The sequence below is a fragment of the Maniola jurtina genome, chromosome 1 (genome assembly GCF_905333055.1).
Source record: "Maniola jurtina chromosome 1, ilManJurt1.1, whole genome shotgun sequence".
Classification (NCBI taxonomy): domain Eukaryota; kingdom Metazoa; phylum Arthropoda; class Insecta; order Lepidoptera; family Nymphalidae; genus Maniola; species Maniola jurtina.
This window is the reverse complement of record NC_060029.1, coordinates 2424410-2445649: the sequence shown is the minus strand read 5'-3', so window position 1 is coordinate 2445649 and position 21240 is coordinate 2424410. Positions and strand designations below refer to the sequence as shown.

The 21240-nt window shown below is 36.8% G+C and overlaps 1 protein-coding gene and 1 long non-coding RNA gene across 5 annotated transcripts in view; both read right to left on the bottom strand.

The window, feature by feature from the left end:
* LOC123866035 (insulin-like growth factor-binding protein complex acid labile subunit) overlaps positions 1-21240 on the bottom strand; it is a 376912-nt gene that overhangs the window by 127535 nt on the left and 228137 nt on the right. The window lies entirely within an intron of this gene.
* On the bottom strand, positions 764-20526 carry LOC123866367. Its single transcript, XR_006796170.1, has 3 exons — positions 20515-20526; positions 16479-16487; positions 764-902 (listed from the first exon to the last, which is right to left on the bottom strand). It is a non-coding gene; the product is annotated as an uncharacterized LOC123866367 (long non-coding RNA).

Here is a 21240-nt window from a genome sequence, read left to right as displayed (position 1 = left end):
TGGAACATAAAAATGTTACATTCCGGCACCTCGTAAACAAGACGGGAGTTTTATGTTACAAGTCATTACATAAAAGTTACCTGAAGAAAGCATGGTAGATATGTGATTTATAGCTTTCATATATTTCTATAGAATATATTATGTCAACGTAGTACAATGGAGTGGAGTTTATGGAGTTATTTGGACTTTGTTGGGAAATAGTAACTAAATGAATTGGTATATCAATCATAGTTTTAGTGCTTCAGTTTCATTAACTTCACAGCCCTTGTGCAAAATTTTGTGAATCTTGGAAGCTTTTTATTTGAAAGCTTTCGATCATCATTATTATCAAACGGTGAACGTTCACAGCTGGAGATAGGTTTCTTGTAAGGACTTCCACATGCCATCACCGTCTTGGGCCACCTGAATTCAACGGCTCCCTGTGATTCGTTTGATGTCGTCATCTGTCCACCAAACTTTGACTTCAGGGACTTTAAATACAGTAACTTTGTTTCAACATCTGCTTTTTGAATCTTTTATCTAAATTAGTTATGACATAGCTAAACACGATTGGATTCAATTTCTTTGATTGTAAAAAGCACCCATTGATGCTCCAGATTTTTGCATTCAATTATCCCAAATTGCGAATAGATTGTGTTTCTCTAAAAAATAATAGCGTTGTAGACACGTTCTTTAAAACGGTAACAAATATACAGACAGTAAAACGAATGAATTAACTAGTAAGAAAAATAGGTAGTCAAAATAACAGCAAACCAACTTATAGCACCGACCTAATACCAGAGTGAACTAGAGTGAGGGAACTCTCGGTTTTATCCTGAATCGACGATATGTCAAATATTAAGCTATGGTGACGTGAAATCATAGAAAATAGGGCTATAATAGGGCTATCTGCGTCAAATTTACTTACTAACATAATTATGACCACCATTTGACGCCTTAACGTTTTGTTAGAAGTTCCCTTAGTGTTGTGAATTGTGCTTAATTCTAAGTTATAACAACCAGTGTCTCTACCCAAGCAAGAGTCCATTTGAATTTATATTAGTTAGTGATACAAGAGCTAGAAACAGTGTCCAATAAACTCAACTTCACTAGTTACGTTCTACAACCTGCAAAGACAATTGGATCTATTTTTGCACTCACAGTTGTTAATGGCGTTGTTGCCTCACCTTAAATTAACAGACTAACTACTGTGGTCATCCCGAATGCTACGAGCTTTCAACGGCTCCCGCTTTGTCCTAAATCATGACCGTCACAACTTGTAACTTCGGAAAACTTCCCCTTAAGAGGGCTCTCTCCGTCACTCGTTTCATACAATCGTAGTTCCAATTTCATTTGAATATTAAGCAACCAAAGTCCATGAAATTTTGCAGACATATTCTAGAAACTAATATCTATGTCTGTGGTTTTCCAGATTTCTGTTAAAATATTCGGTTTCAAAGTTACGCGGTCTTAAAAATTTTCATACTAATCTTTGAGCCCCTGTAATTTTAAAACTACATATTTTTAGATAAACCACAGAAACAGATATTAGTTTCTAGAATATGTCTGCAAAATTTCATTGACTTTGGTTGCTTAATATTCAAATGAAATTGGAACTACGATTGTATGAAACGAGTGACGGAGAGAGCCCTGTTAACTTCAAACGAACGCATACTCCAAAACATACACGTATAGCTAGGAAGTTTGCAAAAACCTACACGCAATAGCATACCTTAAAAGCTTGTATAATAAGTATTATAATCACATGAAATTTGTAAAAGGTACCTACCATGTTGCAAACAGTACATTCAAGTTACGAGTACGAACTTTACGGTGCATTAGTGAACATTTTTAAACCGATTAACCACAGCGGGTTAAGTTGTGGGTACAGAAATGTAACTTGCAAGTTTCGTTTTGAAAGTTCTTTTTAATTTTGTTACTTTTTATTGTGAGCATTTCGCGAAACCCGCGGTATAATCTGTGGAAGAAGTGGGGAATGAAACTCGGTGGAAGTTACGAAGAACTTTGAAGGATTTTGACTTTTAGAGAATGACTTGGAGTTATAACAAACCAGGTCACTGTTTTTTCAAGCATTTTCGGTACACTTTATAGGTGACTTCTCTACGTATACCTATGTCCTATATATTCCTTCTTTATACATATACGCTAACATTTCAACGCAACCTACAGTCTGAGCATAATCAATACGACATAATATCTCACTCACGGCTTTTCCAACACATTGGTAAAGAAAATGTCATCATCATCATCATCTTGTCCCATGGCTCACAAACAAGCATAATGAGAAGGATCGTGGTCCACCACGCTGGCCAAGTGCGTTCACCCAATTACACACCTTTGGGAACATTACGAAGAACTCTCAGACAAGCACCCCGACCCAAAAAGAGGGGTGTTATAAGTTTGACGTGTGTGTCTGTGTATCTGTCTGTGGCTCCCAGCTCGTAGCTCCTAAACTAATGAACCGATTTTAATTTTGTTTATTGTTTGAAAGGTGGCTTGATCGAGAGTGTTCTTAGCTATGATCCAAGAAAATCGGTTCAGCTGTTTGAAAGATATCAGCTCTTTTCTACTAGTTACTATAACCTTCACTTGTCGGGGGTGTTTTCATTTTCACTTGTTTAGTGATGGATATGTTGGAAGGATATTATACATCTAAGCAGTTCATATTTCATTTAGGTACATTTAAAACGAGGAAGCAAAACGTTTCGTATGTTTATGTGGAATGTCAACTATGTACTCGTACGTGAAGTAAAGACCCTTACGATGCCTCGAGGAGAGAGATAGAAAGGTGAGGTAGAACTAGATACCCGGTACTTATACCTACTCAACAAAGGTGAGGACAAAATTAGCATAGAGGACCTTTTAGAGGACCTTTAAGACCTCTTCAATCTCAATTCACAGTCGAGGATGTTAGGTACACAAAAGCAAATACTCAAGTAATTTTAATGAATGCTTATTTTAGCTAGCCCAAGTTAATTTGAGCCTCACTCATCATGGACGTGAAAGAAATTAAAAAAATCTATTCAACACTAATATTAATTTATTTTCTATCATTGACTCAATGTTTCTTATAATAGTTAGACAATGAAGAAGTGCTGCATTTGTGAAAATCCTTTCTTAGGTTAGGAAAATCTTTACATCATTGAGAGAACTGTGAAACTACATATATTTATTTTCTGAATCCAGTTGTTTGAGCTGTACTGACTGACTGATAGGTATATCAGTCAGTCTTCGAATTACAGCAAGCTTGCTCGTCGTCGTCGATCACCCATAGAGATCCAAGTACAAGCGTTAGCGTGTAGTGGGATAGGCATAATCTGCATGATTATAGATATTCATTTGTTGTAATTTAACATTTACCTACATTTTAATAAAATTATGGTTTCGTTTCGATTTACCTATTGTCATTTATATCTAGTTCAGTATCTTAGAAACACAGACATGGATTAACATTTATATCGCTGCTTAGATATTTTAAGAGAAATGTGCAACATCCACATAAACTCAAGAGAGTTTCAGGATGTCATGTACAACTATTATTTCGTTCAAATAAAGAATTTAAAGAAAAAAATACTCATTATCGTAAAAATAATAATTAATCGTGAAAAAGTTCGTCCAAACAAAATGAATGACAACCAGGTCACAGTTTGACGTCACCAGTGCGCCAACAAAAGGTGTGGGGCTGATTTGCGGTCAAACATCAGCCAAGCCTGTGGGCAGTCGATATGAATATTTACAGGGTGTAACCCGAACGCTAGCAAAACTTGGCGTTATTATTAAGGTGCCCACGCACTCCAACTGCACTGCAGCGGAACTGCGCGTCGCGTCAGCACCCTGCACGATATTCTCTCCAGCCGCGACGCGCGTACGTCACTGACGCGCTGACTAACTGACAGTTCAAGTGCGTGGGCACCTTTATACTACCTAAACATAATCCAACCCTATATTGTCGTTTTAGTTATTTAGTATTTTTCAAACCCGCAATGTATAGCGTGCAAAATGCGAGTCAATGCTCTACTTACGACGCGGCATTGACTCCGAGTGACCTACTTAAGCAACGTTCGTCTACCTCTAGCGTCAGTCAGATGTTTTATTAGTTTATTGTGAACTTTTAAAAACACAGGTTTTTTTTCGGGGTTATTGTCTATTGTCATCTAAACCCAACGTGTTTGTAAAATTTCAACTCAATCGGACAAGTGGAAGTAGCTGAGAAGTCTGTTACTAAAATCAACAAAATGAAAATTGACAGCATTTATTATGATCATAATAACTAATGTAAGTTAAAAATTTATAACACCCCCCGACAAGTGAAGGTTACAGTAACTAAAAAAGAGCTGATAACTTTCAAACGGCTGAATCGACTTTCTTGATATAGCTAAGAACACTCTCGATCAAGCCACCTTTCAAACAAAAAAAAAAACAAAATTAAAATCGGTTCATTTGTTTATGAGTTACGATGCCACAGATAGATACACAGATACACTACAAAGATACACAAATTCATAACACCCCTCTTTTTGGGTCGGGGGTTAAAAAGCTTGAAAAAAAACGATATAATTAATTCAGGGAAATGTCGCCAATCTATTGAACTGTGAATATTATATAAGACATTATTTTGGTTGCGGAAGCTTGCTCGCGGTATTTGTACAGATGTCACCAACATCTACTGCCGGTAAGTAGGTCAATATTCCGGGGAAATATTTACCTTGTCCATATTTATTTTCGCAATAAAAACACTACGACGTAAAAGGACTGCTATTTATTATTTTTACTCCTTCTTATATTATTTATATTGTTAACTATATGATGCCCGCGACTTCGTCCAAACGCATCTAGGTTATTAGAAATTGACTTAAAAATAGCCCATATTCATCTCCGAGATGTATATTACCTTTGTACCCACTGATTTTGAAAGAGTTTTGGTTATTCTAGGTTTGTACCAAACGTTAAAATCGGATAGGTCTTTAAAAATCTGTAAGAACTCTTTTATTTTCCGGAATAAAAAGTAGCCTATGTCCATCTCCAGGGCGCACGCTATTTCTGTCGTCAAAACCGGTTGAACGGACGGTGAAAAGGTAACAGACAGACAGACAGATAGACAAAACTTGAACTTTTTTTTTTTAATTCATATACAACTGCCCTTTACTGTAATCTCACCTGGTGGAAAGTGATGATGCAATCTAAGATGGAAGCGGTTCAACCTGAAAATACTATTTCTAGAATGGTTTTGTATTTCAGCGTAATGACTGTACGTAAATACTGTTTAAGTTTTAAGGCATTATCTTTGTAAATATTTATTGTGCTTGTAATGTTTATATGTGTTGGGTCAATAAATAAACCTTATTCTATTCTATTCTAATGGCATAGAATTCTTAACATTAATAGTTTATAGTACCCTACAGGTGCCTGTAGGTTTGGCTAACAACGGACGAGCGCGGACGGCATTGACAACAATATGAACTGATCCATAGGAATTTAAAAAATCCAGCTTTTTTCCTTATTCTTATTCCAGGGAACCTATGTGCACAATTTTAGGTTTCTAGATCTATGGGTTTGGGCTGGACGTTGATGAGTCAGTAATTGAGTGGGCTAGGACTTTTCTTTTAGTATATATTAGATAAAGGTTCCATTTCACCACGCGGAACCCTAAAACCTGAAAAGAGCGTATTGCGTCGGTCGGGTCTAGGTGTTGAGATTTATTGCTGCAAGCTGTCCGCAGCGCTGTCTAAATTCTAAAGTCCCGTCTGTCGGCGACGCGCGTCGGCTCCATGAAACTGAACAATGGCCGGTCCCGCGTCGCGTCTATTTTGATGGAAATTTATTTATCGCTGGGAAAATAGGATCAAGAAATATTCTGAATACTATAAAGATGCTGGCTAATCCACCCCGGCTGCACTTGGGGTTTTTCTTTCTTGTGGGGGTTTACGAAGAAATATATCATGCTTTTGCTGGACCCTTTACGTTGATATACCTAATTGATATATCGGACAACCGGTTTCTCATTTTTATATACTTGGATGTGACTTGTGTACCTATATTTTTCAAAATGTATCTGACAGCTTTTCACAATTTAACTACTTAAACCCCATAACACCAACATCTATCGTGTTTTTGAACTATGTGCCCTTCCCATTGCCATTTCAGTTTCACATTCGTTAGTTCGTTGAGCTATCGGTTATTCTGGTTCTCCTACGGTACTCCTCCTCGTAGTGAAGACAAATTCCCAGTTCACATCGATTTCCAAGAAAGCCGTATGGCTGTCGTATATATATATAGTATAGTAGGCATAATGTGCAAATCTTAGTATAGTAGTAGAACAAATATGGCCACCCGCAGGCCGGCTCAAATATTTGACCGCCGCTGTTGACCCCGCACCTTGTGTTGACCTTACCAATGTGTGCGATGGAGGAGCTCATGTTTATATCAATTCCGTAAGTATAGGCTGCAAAGGTTTTAGATGAAGGTTTTAAAACGTTTTAATTTTACCTTCCAGGCGTAGTGGTGAGCGTTATGGTCCGCATTCCATGTTTTGCCCTCCATTATTTTTAAACGAATAATTTTAAAATACCTAAACATGGGGTTAAACTCGATAGGTCCAGGAAAGCATAACCAAAAGGAGTCTCCGGGGCATTCATAATGCAGGAGCGACGCGCCGACCGGAAGAACTGTAACTGCCGCTTCCTTTTACGTTTCGTTGATCTTCAAGATGTTTATGGCTCCATGTTTTGGGCAGATAGTTTTAAATATTCCGTTTTTTCGATATTTTATGAGTGCTTGTTTATTTCATGTTGAAGAAAATAAAATAGAAAGTAATAGGTAACGCATTATAAGTCTACAGAGGAGTATGTGTTCAAGCTAGCTGGTGGCAGTAGATAAAAATTATGTCCCCCGATTATATCCACTGATGTCATAGAAATCAGTGGATATAATCGGGGATATGATTTTTATCTACGGCCCATGCTAGCCGGGCAGTAGGTATACGGATACTCCACGTGCTTGAAATCCTACTTGGTATAGAGATAGATAGCTGGCATGTTGCATGTCGTATATAGACGTAGACTATAATCTACGTTTTATCCCGAAAATTGAGAAGTTCCCTTGGGATTATTAAAAAACCTAAATCCACGTGGACGAAGTCGCGGGCATAAGCAGGTTAATTTATAAAAGAACTAGAGGATGCCTGCGATTTCGTCCGCGTGGATTTAGGTTTTTAAAGATCCCGTGGGAACTGCTTGATTTTCCGGGATAAAAAGCAGCGTAGTCCGTCCCCGGGATATAAGCTAACCCTGTACCAAATTTCGTCAGACTACACTTACACTGTTGGGCCGTTAAAAGGTAGCAGATAGACAGACAGACAGACAGACAGACAGACAGATAGACAGACAGATACACTTTCGCATTTATAATATTAGTATGGATATAATGATTGCTGTACGCAGAAGGTAAAAACAATGGTAAAGTCCAGACACCCAAAACAAAAGGTACCGAACAACTTTTAAGTTCTGCGAGCGTAATTGTTTCCAAAGAGGCAAAATGATTTCAGGTAGTAGTTGCTAGGATTAAAGAAGTAGAGGGCGAGCACAATCGCAAGGATCAACTTGGTAACAATACTTGACTACCACTTGTCAACTCGTAATCTCACTCAAAACCCTCTCGGAGCAGAAGCCTTAGTACACGATTTTACTTCACACCAACTTTAATAGAATTCGAGCGTCGCAATACTTTAGCGTTAAAAGTAACAACTGTAAATTAAAAATTTATAACACCCCCGACAAGTGAAGGTTACAGTAACTAGAAAAGAGCTGATAACTTTCAAACGGCTGAACCGATTTTCTTGGACTATTCCGCGCCTACGATCCAAAGTATCTGAGTTTTCCAAAACATCATTTTCAAATAAATAATTATGTATCTAGGCAACGTCCATCTTGACAGCTTGATATTTGTCAATTGACATAATATTATGAACCTAACGGTTATATAACCTTCTTTTCTACAAGAAAACTAGAAAAGAGCTGATAACTCTTAAACGGCTAAACCAATTTTTTTGGATTATAGCTAAGAACACTCTCGATCAAGCCCCACCTTTCAAACAAAAAAAAGTTAATTAAAATCGGTTCATTCGTTTAGGCGCTACGATGCCACAGACAGATACACAGATACATAGATACACACGTCAAACTTATAACACCCCTCTTTTTGGGTCGGGGGTTAAAAAAGACCTTAAGTCTTGTTTTAAAGCACAAGTCAATCATTACAGCTACAGGCAAACGGAAACCTTGCGATGTTAAAATCAGCTGTACTGAATTTTCGAAAGTGATTGGCTTCCTAGTTTCTAATTCAAACCGCTAGGATTTGGAACACCCTTCCAGCATTAGCTTCAGACCTACGTTTCTGTTAAACGACTACTGCACACAGCTGCATGCCTTGCTTGACAGTGAACTTTAAATCAAGGAACTTTAGATTTATTTTACTCTGCCGTTATTGTGTTATGATGCTCTGCTCGAATTCTATCAACGTTGACGAGATATATAAAATCTTATACTAAGCCTCCTGGTTTTAATCTCAACGAACGAGTCCTAACAGGTTTATTGTAAACGCTCCAGAAAATAGGAGTCGTTTTTTCCGGTCCCGCTAATAATGGGTTTTGTTTTCAATTAGAGCGGGGTCCGCTGGTCATTGTTAACGAAAAAAGGTTTAAAAAAGAAATTGAATCGCACTTCCCGTTTAAAGAAACTTTTGCATAAAATCTTCATTAGTGGAAATGTTTTCATTTAAATTTTTTGTTTGGGAGAGAACTGGAATGCTGAAATTAAAGTTTCTTCCTGTACTTTGAATAAGATAATGGTTCTGGGTTTTGTGTTAACCTACGTGTTCCGAGTCCTTTGTTTGCGTTACACATAATACGTAAGGGTGTGTTCACGCCACGGAATTTTTCGCAACTAGGTGCCGCAAGTATGAAAACCAACCGTGCCTATTTTTTTCTACCTTTTTTTGTTGATGGACGGGAAATCTTCTTGAGATACCTGATCTCTTTGGGGTGAGATTATGATGATGATGAGAGTGACATAAGCTCCTTTTTATCACAGAAAATCAAAAACTATCACAGGATTTTTAACCTAAATCCACGCGGATGAAACCGCAAGCATCTACTAATCCAGTACCTAATACATGCATATACAATAATTTATAATGCATGCATTATAAGATAGCATTCTTGACAACGGTAAATATGATCCGATTATTCCAGTAATATATGATTTTGGTGCTCCCCAAACTATACGAAATTTCAATCCCCAAGCAATAAGCTCTTTAGAGCTCATAATAAAAGCCATTTAAATATTCCGTTTGTTCCTGCAGTCGGAGTCCGGACCAAGGACAGACAAAAACAGACAGCCTGTTGCCGGCCTCATTTGCATCCCCATTGATTATTCAATCAGCGCCAACTGCGCAGTGGACGCAGTCGAATTGATTCTGATGCTAATCAACATTATATACAGCCTTTATCTTCTACACTACAACTGGGCTAGTCCGAACTCCCTCAGGAAATTTTATGGTGTTGTGATGAATGTATCTATCGACCTCGGGCACGTAGAGTGTCCGGCAAGCAACTTCGACTTGAAGAGGTGTAGTGGGAGAAAGTTAGCGAATCTAGGAAGCAAAAGTTGATGTATCAACCAATCGCGTGCACTCGTGCTGACTGATCAACCAATCGCGTGCACCCGCCATTCGCCAACCAATCACGTCAATGCTCAAGTTGTTTGCTGGGCACTGTAAACAATTAAAAATCATTTGCATTAGCGGTGAAGGAAAACATCGTAGTGCATAGGTAAGGTTAGCATATAAATATCATCCAGCTATCATCTATCTATCTGCATGCCTGAGAGTTCTCCATAATGTTCTCAAAGGTGCGTGAAGTCTGCCAATCCAGACTTGGTCAACGTGGACTATGAACAAAACCTCTCTCACTATGAGAGGTAATGGTGATAACCAAATAGCCCGATACTGAATCGTTATTTACCACCAAGGGCTATTGCAGACAAGGGATTCCGAATAAGAAAAGCCTTGCTGTCCAAGCCTTAAATTTTTTGGAAATACTTTAGTATAAACGTGAGATATACCTGATTTACTGTTACCTACTTAAATTAACGTCTGCTTTTATTGAAAAACTGTTTACAGTTGAAATCTCACAAGCAAAATATCGTGTCTTCAGTTAATAATCAATGACATGAATAAGTTACAATCTTATAAGAATAGAGTTCTTTACTAAGAGTTACCGAAGCTTTTCAAATTTCAAGACAGTGCCGGTATCCTGAACAATTAATTTATATTCGAAAGGACGTCGCAGCAATTTACCCTAATGCGTTAAAGGCTACCTAACAGAGTATCCTTTCAACGAATTAGCTTTGAGCTGTTATTGCCATTGCTGATGGCTTAATACGAAGAAAAGGAATAAACTACAGGAATTGAATAGATTAGGGCCTGCGCACATTGGAGGACGGGACGGTAGAGGGTTTTAAATTTATCAATTGAATTAAATGTTTATCCAATCGAAGTAAGGTATAATGGTGCTCTAGAGGAAACTGGACTGCGATGGTCCGAGGTCAATCACCGTCATCAATCAAGCTAAAATGTAACTAATGGTTTCTGAATACAATCGGCTATGATTTACTCAAAACGGGCAGAGACAATACTATAACGATTCAATATTACTACTTACTACTATGGAACCCTAAAAATATAAGATACCACAAGTTACTCCACACTTACGGAAAATATTCGTGAACATACTCGTACAAATACGAAGCTAAGATGATTGCTATTTCCATGAATATGACGCGTTATCGAATTTTAAGCGTAGACGAATTTCTTTTCTCAAACATCGTTTCCCGTTCATTTATCCCACAGTAACTCATTTTATTGAGGCAACAACAGTAAGCCGGTATTCAATTAACTAAACGGTACACTAGATATCTATTACCTTTATCAACCGAATCTGGGAGCTGCGAGGAGCCAAACGGTATTTTATTCCGAGTCATTACAGTTTGATTTGGCGAACCGAAGTTTGATACGAGGCTCCCAAATCCGGGGATTTACTCAAACGGTTCTATTGTAACTTTATATCTATACTGAAGGTATATCAATACACGAGCACCTTTATTTGCGATACATTTCACTATGTGCGTAGAATTCCGAATACAGTTACTATACAAGTGTAAATTAAAAATTTGTAACACCCCCGACAAGTGAAGGTTACAGTAATAACTAGAAAAGAGCTGATAACTTTCAAACGGCTGAACCGATTTTCTTGGATTATAGCTAAGAACACTCTCGATCAAGCCACCTTTCAAACAAAAAAAAACTAAATTAAAATCGGTTCATTCGTTTAGGCGCTACGATGCCACAGACAGATACACAGATACACACGTCAAACTTATAACACTCCTCTTTTTGGGTCGGGGGTTAAAAATCGATCTCAATAGGGTATTGGACTAGAAAATTAAAAAGATGTGATGTTTTGTATAGCGGTAGTTCATGGGGCTAGAATTTTATTAAAGAGAATAATATAAAATATTATGATTTTTATTCATTTTTAACAGCCATGGAAACGAGTGAGCAAACCGAGAGTTGGTAATAGATTTTTTATTTGTCTGTTCATTTATTTGTGCAGGCAGTACCTACTCAAAAGCATTTCATATTCACGATCGCGAAACTTTCATAAAAAGTTTTTATTCTAAAACCATTATGGTTTTATAACCAAGTTATGGGTAGTATATTATTATGGATGGTAAAGTACGGGCTACGTACTCATTTAAATATAGTTAAATACAAAACTGGAAAGAGGTTTAGTAGTAGAGGTTAGAGGTTCTCTAAGGACCAGTTGCATGACAGACAGTCAAAGTTACGTTCCGGTTACCGTTAAAACCATCAGTGCAAAAGCTAATTCAATGCAAAATTATAAAATTCAATGCAAAATTACAAAAGTAGGTATTATTTGTCCAATTTGCTTTTGCAACCTTAACTCATGTGTATATCGAATCATGGTTTTTTTGGTATTTAAAGTTTAACAGTAACCGTAATTTAACCTTAACCGGTTCAGAGTAACCACATGATATGCAAGTGGCCCTTAACACCGATCCCCGCCTCTCATAAACAGTAAGCACATTAATCATTTCGGAATACCGAAGCGAATGTTCGATCCAAGTTTCAAGTTTCGCTAACGACTCCGACAGAGACTCGCTGGCCGGTTCATTATTTTCGAAAGGGAGCGAATTCTATTTTTCATTTTCGCTTCACTCTCTGGCCATAAAGGCTTGATGTATGATTAAAGTTCTCACAGTTTGCTTCGGGTTGGTAAAGGGCCCTTATACTTGATTATTTTTTGTTTTTGGTATTGAGTATTGAAGCAAGAAAAACATTGCAATCTGTCTGCCAATCCGCACTGGGCCAGGGGGCAAACTGTGCTCAGTAAGCCGGCGCGGCGCGATGGATTGATGATGATTCAAAATCACACTATCACACTAATATTATAAAGGCGAAAGTTTGTATGTGTTTTTGTGTGTGTGTATGTTTGTTACCCCTTCACGCAAAAACCACAGGACGGATTTGGCTGAAATTTGAAATGGAGATAGATAATATTCTGGATTAGCACATAGGCTTCTTTTTATCCCGGAAAACCAAGAGTTCCCATGGAATTTCAAAAGACCTCCACGCGGACGAAGTCGCGGGCGTCAGTTAGTGTTTGATAAAATGTCCGTAACATCGTCTCGTGTGTGTCTGCTTTTACGACTTTTTAATAGTGATAGAACCATCGTAGCTTTAGTTTTAAGTTACGTAATTAATTATTACCACACTATATCGTGTTTTAACAATTTCGACCATCAAAAGGAGTACAATTATACCTACTTTGAATAAATGATTTTGACTTTGACTTTGATGTGGTGCAATCGATACTTACCTATAAATATTTGCAGGAATTCTAGTCAAATTATATGTATGAGAGAACAAAATGTGTTGAAAATAATTCCAATTCAAATGAAATAAGTATGGCTTGATTCTGAATTTATGAGTTTTACATGTTATTGAAAAATTAATTAAGTGAATTATTTCACATGTAGGTACATATAATAACACATGAGGTAAGGGTATAGCAAAAAAATACATACAAAAAAATACATTGGAAAATTGTTACATTAAAATTCACATACGAGTATGTGAGATCAGTACTATTTTTAACCCCCGACCCAGAAAGAGGGGTGTTATAAGTTTGACGTATGTATCTGTGTATCTGTCTGTGGCATCGTAGCTTTTAAACTAATGAACCAATTTTAATTTAGTTTTTTTGTTTGAAAGGTGGCTTGATCGAGAGTGTTCTTAGCTATAATCGAAGAAAATCGGTTCAGCCGTTTGAAAGTTATCAGCTCTTTTCTAGTTTTCTTATAGAGGTTTTTGAGTTGGGAGTTTTTTAAAATTTTGAGTTATTAATCTAAATTACACATTGCGTATGTTTATTTTACTCGTTATGCACGGAATATTATTTTATTCACCTCCTGACCTACTCTGAGCTATCTTATGAGGCGAGACTTGGGAAGCTGAAGTAGCTTGGCAGGAACTGATGCAAGTTGGGGTCCCAAGAATGGCGACCTTATACCGGGAAGCACAGTGTTGTTGAATTGAGACGGTGCTCTTCTGTGGCGTGTGAAAGTCACTACAAGAGACCTTGCCCCGCAGTTGTCATCTATCGGTTGATGTTGATGATGGTGTTTCGAACTCGAAATAAATCAACGATATCGAGATGTTTTAACTCGTACTAAGCCGTACTGTCCACAAAAGTTTACGGTTTTAACGAGGCTCAAGGCCGCCATAAAGTAATGTCATTCGGTCTCGTGTGCCAGCTGTAGGCTTGCCAAGTACAAATGCTGGGAAGCGGAACTGTTGATTGGTTGTAGGAGCCGATAAGGGGCTAAATATTGGGGCATCTGATAAATTATATTTATCGCTTACTTGGTACTTTAATGATAAGCACAGTTGTTCTTAGGGTTCTGTATCTAAAAAGGAAAAACGGATCCTTATAGGATCACTTTGTTGTCTGTCTGTCCGTCCGCCTGTCGTGTCTGTTACTCTGTTAAGAAAACGGGAGGAAGATTTTAAAGCACAAGTAAAGGAAAACATCCGAAAATCGTGAGTTTGTGGTTACATCACAAAAAAAAATGTGTTCATTAACAAATAATTAGTATTTTCAATTTTCAAAGTGAGTTAACTATATATCATATGAAAGGGCTTTACCTGTACATCCTAAAACAGATTTTTATGTATTTTTATGCGTAATAGTTTTTGATTTGTTGTGCAAAATGTCGCAAAACATACCCGAGTACGGAACCCTTGGTTCGCTCGCCCCAGTTTTATCATAAAGGGGCCATTTCTTCACGAGTGTACCAAAGTGGCGATTGAAACCGCTTTCCAGAATATTGCGCACTCTCATTGATTTTAAAATTGGAATCCGAGTATATCGGGACGGTCCACAAAAATCAGGACAGGTACAGTCACTAGCCAGGAGGCTCAAAGTGAAAACGCAGCGGTCCTCACTCTATAAATTTTTCATGAAGCGGCCATTTCTTCGTGAGTGTACCGAAGTGGCGATTGAAATAGCATTCCGCGATATTGCGCCCGCTGATTGGTCGTGCCTCAAGAATCAAAGCGATCGGATACTCTATTGGTGTTCGAGGGCTGTTGACGATTTGAATTTGAAATTGGAATTCGAATGATTGTTTGTTCTTCCTTTAACCTAACCGCGTGATGACCATATAGGTACCACCGATTTCATAACTTTGAAAAGGCTTTTTTCTTCCTACGTAGATCGCTAGTTTCTATGGATTTCGGTTTTAGTTCGAGAACAATTCCATGTAATTTCTTAGTCTTAGAAAGAAAATAAATGTGCAAAATCTCTTGTTTCTAAACTAATTCAAATTCAAATTCAAATTCAAAATGTTTTTATTCAATTAGACTTTTACAAGTTCTTTCGAATCTTCTAATGGTTTGATCTGTAGTACTTTGATATGTCAATTAGTCAGTTTATCACTACCCATTACAAACACGAAAGTGTTTCTTTGTTGGGTTGTCCTTCTATCACGCTGCAATGGATCGACGTGGTTTTTTTGAATGGATTTAGTTAAAGACCTGGATAGTGCCACAGGCTACTTTTTATCCCGGAAAATCAAAGAGTTCTCAAAGGATTTAAAAAAATCCAAATCCACGCGGATGAAGTCGCTGGCATCATTAGTACCTGCTTGTATATGTTTAGAAAATAAAATGAAATTTAAAACTAGTAAAGCGTGTGGAAAGTACTCCTTCATAGGTTAGTTAACAAAATTTAAACTTTCCCTTTCGGAGTCTTAATGGAATGAGAGTCCGAACGTACCTAGTCGCTTTCGCAACGAACTTAAAATTGCTCAACATTAGCTAATGCTAACATCGCCACGTCTAGACGGTGGATTTTTAAAAAAGAAAATTAAGTTAAAGAGTTTCCGACGGTAAAATAAGGCAAGTACCTACCCATTTGCCTTGCATGTATCCGGTTTTCAACTCCGAATAATATGTTTAATACCATTTAATTAGGGTTGTTTTATCAGGCACTGTAATAAAAGCAGTAATAGCTTAGCGGTTAAGACGCCCGCCTCTTATTCGGAAGGTCAAATATTTGATCCCGGGCACGCACCTCTAAATTTACGGAGTTATCTGCGTTTTAAGAAATTCAATACGTATCGCTTCCTTTGTTGATCAAGGAAACAGGGTGCTAATTCGAAATTGGCCAGCGCGATGGACTTTATCCTGAACCCTTCTCATTCTGACTTCTCTGGACTCAGGGAAGGTTTTGAAATTAAGTTATAGGTAATGTACAATAAATAAAAATATTTTTATTCAATTAAACTTTTACAAGTACTTTTGCATCTACCACTGGTTCGGAATGCCTTTCCTACCGAGAAGAACCAGCAAGAAACTCGGCGGTTGCTCTTTACAAAGATTTGATCTTTTCAAAGATATTAATAATTTATTTAAACGAAATATCTAACTGTATCTAGATAATATGATTTTAAACCGATTGTATACTCGTAAAATAATAAAATGCGTGTCGCACCCGTTCAAGCTTTGTTATAAAAATCTAAGCGTGAATAAACTTCGAATCTAAATATATTCCGTTTTGTTTTGATGTCAACTTTTTATCTGACAAAAGCTTTGTATGTTTCCGCCATGTATATAATAAATGTACGTACGGAAGAATAAAAACCGATTCATTTTCTGTTGTATTTTTTATGACCGCGAATTTGACGAGCCAGTTAAATAAAAAATTATACATATAAGAGGTTTACGTTTTATTGATTAGATAGTAGATACTACAGGATTTTTTTTAATAATCACGTGGGAACTGTTTGATTTTCCGGGATAACAAGTAAGTATCTCTGTACCCGCCTCCAGAATGCAACAAGCTATCTCTGTATAGCAAAAAGATGATGCCCGCGACTTCATCCACATCGATTTAGGTTTTTATGAACCTCGCGGGAACTCTTTGATTTTCCGGGATAAAAAGTAGCTAATGTCCCGTGGGATGCAAGGTGTTCCTATACCAAATTTCGGTAAAACGATTGAACAGATGGGCTGTGATAAGCAAGCAGACAATTAGACACACTTTCGCATTTATAATATTAGTATGGATTTTTTTAAATTTATGTTTTAAAATAACTTTCGAAAATAAACGTCAAAATGGAAAATAAACCCAAAAATAAACTAAAACGATTGTACAGCGTATTCGATGCCGATTCAATTAACAAAGCACAGACAGGTGAGCATGCCGCTGACAGCTAGCTAATACTCTATTCCATAATAGAAATACTAGTTTTACTAAAACGTTTGGATTTTACAATCTGAAATGATTTATTTCAAGTTAACGATAAATGTTTTCTGTAATAAGATAAAACTAAAACCTGTTTTGGATTTGTCATGAAATCATATAGTTAGACGCAAATACAAGCTGAGAACGCCATATTTCTCATATTATAATGTGTAGTATTAGCATAGCAGTAATATAGGCTAGGTAGTATCATCATACCTCATATTTGGAGGGTCTAAGTGACTCTTTTTTGAGATATACATAATATGTTATTTTTAGGATTCACTTTGTTGTCTGTCTGTCTGTCTGTGTGTCCGTTTGTCCGTCTGTCTTGTTTGCCAAGAAAACCTATAGGGTACTTCCCGTTGACCTAGAATATTGAAATTTGACAGGCCTTATTTTTTGTTTATTCGACCAAAGAACTCCACGATGCTTCATTTATCAAAATCTGAGTAACTCTGTAGTTCTCAGGAACTCTGAGTAGTCTGGAAAAAGTATCGTTTCCTGTAAAAGGTAAACCGATTCTTGCTCTACCTACTTTAAGACTTCAACTAATTTAAAACGCTTAAAAATTAGTAGTTTCCTATTTAAGAACATGGAACACTGACCTAAAAAAAGAATAAAACAAAATAATGGAAGACCCGATCCGATTGAATGGCTTTTAAATTAAAAACGTTCCATTGACATCACAATCTCGTGAAATATATCCGAGACCAATTCCGAGACAGCGGGACGTACCAGAAATCCAAAGTCCATTTCGGCCGATACGTCCACCTCAAGACTTTTGGCTCGCGCAAACACGTCGAATTTGGTCGTACGTTAAAATGTTTAACAATCTATTAATTTTAATCTATTAGTTTTTGTATCTACCCTCGAAATAATTTTTTAATATGTATTAGCCATATGTATTCTGTTCTTGCTTGTATGCGTGGGAATTTACAAATTAATACTAAGCTTTAGACTTTAGAGTATTATGTTCCTGATTTTTAATCAGGATCTGTTATTCATACCTTTATCTATTAAAATGGATTAAAAGTTTAAGGTGAACCTTAATATGAACCTGAATTATTTTTCTCGGACAGCGCATGATTGAAAGAAAATCTCCTAGTAGATTTTTAAAGTTTCAAGCCTTAAAAATGTATTGATAATTAATGTCCCAACACTATACTGGCAGTCCTAGCCTTGCATGGTGTATTACAGGAGACATAATATAATGCGTATATGGACAAAGAAACGTACGTCCAAATTCGACGTGATTGCACAGGCCGTATTAAGTTTCGGAACGTCTCCACCTTTTGAAATTCAACGATATTTTAATGGGCCACTATCGGTTCCAATGATTTCTTTCTTTTTCTTTTTCTTCCCCAACTTCCGCGCCTGGGCTTTGACAGAACCCGATATTGCCTCGCTACGGCTTTTTATTTACGGACTGAATGGACGAATGGTAAATAGTGGACGGTGTTTACTCGCAATGAGAATTTAATTTTTCCTTTTCGTGTTTTTAGTTCAGCTTCTTATTTGAAATGTCCAACGGTATTTGCTATAGAGCGTTCGGGAAGTTAATTTATACGTATAAATAGAGACGTCTCCGTGGACCGATTTGTCAACGTCGGAGCGTGGACAGTAAATCTAAACGTCATGGATTGTGAACTGCTCAGATCGCTCAGAGTACATCCAGCTGCCTTTTATGACAAAGATACTAATGGCTGCAATGGCTAGGACTCCGTTTTTGAGAAAATATCAAAAGTTTTTGGTTCATGTTTTTATGTTACGTTTCTCCTGTAAGTTCATAACAAAGTAAGCATAACTTATATTATTTATCCACTTCTTGTATTCTTCAATTGTAGGAATCTCAGAACTTACATTATTTATCCACCCACTTCTTTATTATTATTCAATTATTATTGTAACTTATGCTCTGATGATAATACACCAATAGTTATTTCAAAAGGTCTGATTGCAGCCAAGCGCTAGTCTATAAATTAAAAGCCAGTAACCATAATAGTGGTAATAGAAGGTCATAAGATCTTTTCAATGCCAAACAGAAACTCCATCGAGTTTGGTTACGTAGAAGACGAACTAACTTGATATTTGCGAGTATATTCCGACGAACTTATAATTCTTATATCGCAGAAAATCAAAGTTCCCACGGAAATTTTACAAACCTAAATCCATGCGGATGAAGTTACGGCTATAGCACAGCTAGTACGTTATAAAAAAATAATTACTTTGCCGTAATGTGTAAATGAAAAATGTTTTTAAATCACAATAACTTTTGTGCGGGGAATGATATACGCTGCGTTCGCGGTAATTTTCATCACAGCGAGAGAAAAAATTAATGCCTGACCTAGAATCTTTATACAGGGTCCTTTCAGACGTGCCACAAGCACAAACACAGTCGGACTACCCATAATGGCAATGAAAATGAAAAACAGAATTTGAAAAAAGTATATTTCGTCGTCTTAGAGTGAAAACCTCGGGAATGCATTTTTGCTCAAATTTATTTTATTGCGTTTCTAGGAAGAAAACCTCGCAACGCACATCCTGATCTGACTAATTTTTTCATTCGATACTCGTAACGCCATCGATGACATTGAATGAGAAACTCGTAAATACTCGCTTCTAATTTTACAGCACGCAGTTTTTTCTTCCTCCTGAAAAGTTACTTCTTTTACACTTACGAGGTTTTCACTCTAAGCCGTCGATTTGTAGCTTTTCAAAATTTTCCCTTCCAACCCCAATGCACTTATGAATTTGGGTGTAGCAACTTTTTAAAATGCACCTATTTCCTTCAAAGCATTTAAAATGTACCTATCTTGTGAAAGGTAACACAAAAAGCTTCCCATTCGAGAGACGTAAATTGTTGAAAAAAAAGTATGAAAGATTTACCTTTTTTTAGTAAAAATTTTTATTAAAAATTATTTAAAAGAATAACTACACATAAGTAGCCAGTGATTTTTAGCAAAGAGACGTCAATTCCAAATAGTTTCTAGAAAAAAAGAGACTGTATTTATTCTGTAGCTAACAATTTTCGGAACAGCCTAGGTATTGTCGCCAAGCACAAAACTTCTGTGCACACATACAATAATGTTACAGCCACAAACACACACACACACACACACATAGACACACACACACACACACACACACACACACAAGCCGCTGCAAGTTTCGTGGTCCGTCTGAACAAACACTTTGGCACAATATGTAGAATTAAATTGCTAATGTGTGAAAAAATAACATGTTGTTTTGTTGTTATTTTTAAAAGTAAGTAGGCTTTATAATGATATACGACCTAGTTTTGATTTGATGTCGCCTGAAAATTAGAGCAAATAAAAATTTTTAAACATAAGTACCTACGTGGAAAAGGTTTTTAATTAGCCTATTTTAATTTTAATTAACTCATTGAAATATATCCATGTATATAATATTAACATGCAAAGTATTATTCAATATTTTTAATGCGACGAGAGTTTTTGACAAGTAGGTATAAATTATCGTCTTCGTCCGTGTGGATTTAGATTTTTAAAATCCTGTGAACTCAGAGAACTTTGATTTTCCGTGATTAAAAGTATTTTGGGCTGTGCCAGTGACCTTGATTAGTTGGTAATTAATAATTATAGTAAAAAAACGGTCAAATGTGAGTCGTACTTATACACGAAGGGTTCCGTACCATCGAAGAAATAACACTTTTTTTGCGATGCAATCACAATTTCACGATTTTCGGATTTTTCCCTTTACTTGTGGCATAAGATATTGTTTCCTGCCCATTGTCAACGGGAGGTACCTAGTAGGTTTCGATTCTCTCGACGGGTCTTGACAGACAAACAACAAAGTGATATAAGGGTTCCTTTTTTCTTTAGAAACGGAACCCTAAAAATATAATAACTAATCCTATTTCAACTGAGACTAAACAGAAATAAACGTAAGCCATCATAAAAAGAGGATCAACCAGTACCTCTAAAACAGGAATATCATAAGTACAAAGTACATAAAGATTTTATTATCAAAAACATAGTCCCCGTAATAGAAAAGCCTCAGGAATATAAAAGCTCGAGGAATAAAACGGAGCAACCAAGAATTCATATTCGTCGTCATAAAACCATTCTGTACCCGTTAGCTCAGCATTTTCGTCTTTCGAAGCCAATAAAAGATGCATTCAAATACTGTATTAAACCTCCACAAAGGAACATGCCGGTCTCACACACTCATATAAGTACTAGTTCGTTGTACAGAGGAAGTGTTTTTTATTGGTGATATTTTTTAGGGTTCCGTCATTCTGTTGTCTGTCTGTCCGTCTATCGTGTCTGTCAAGAAAACTTATATTATGTAGGTACTTCCCGATGGCCTAGAATCAT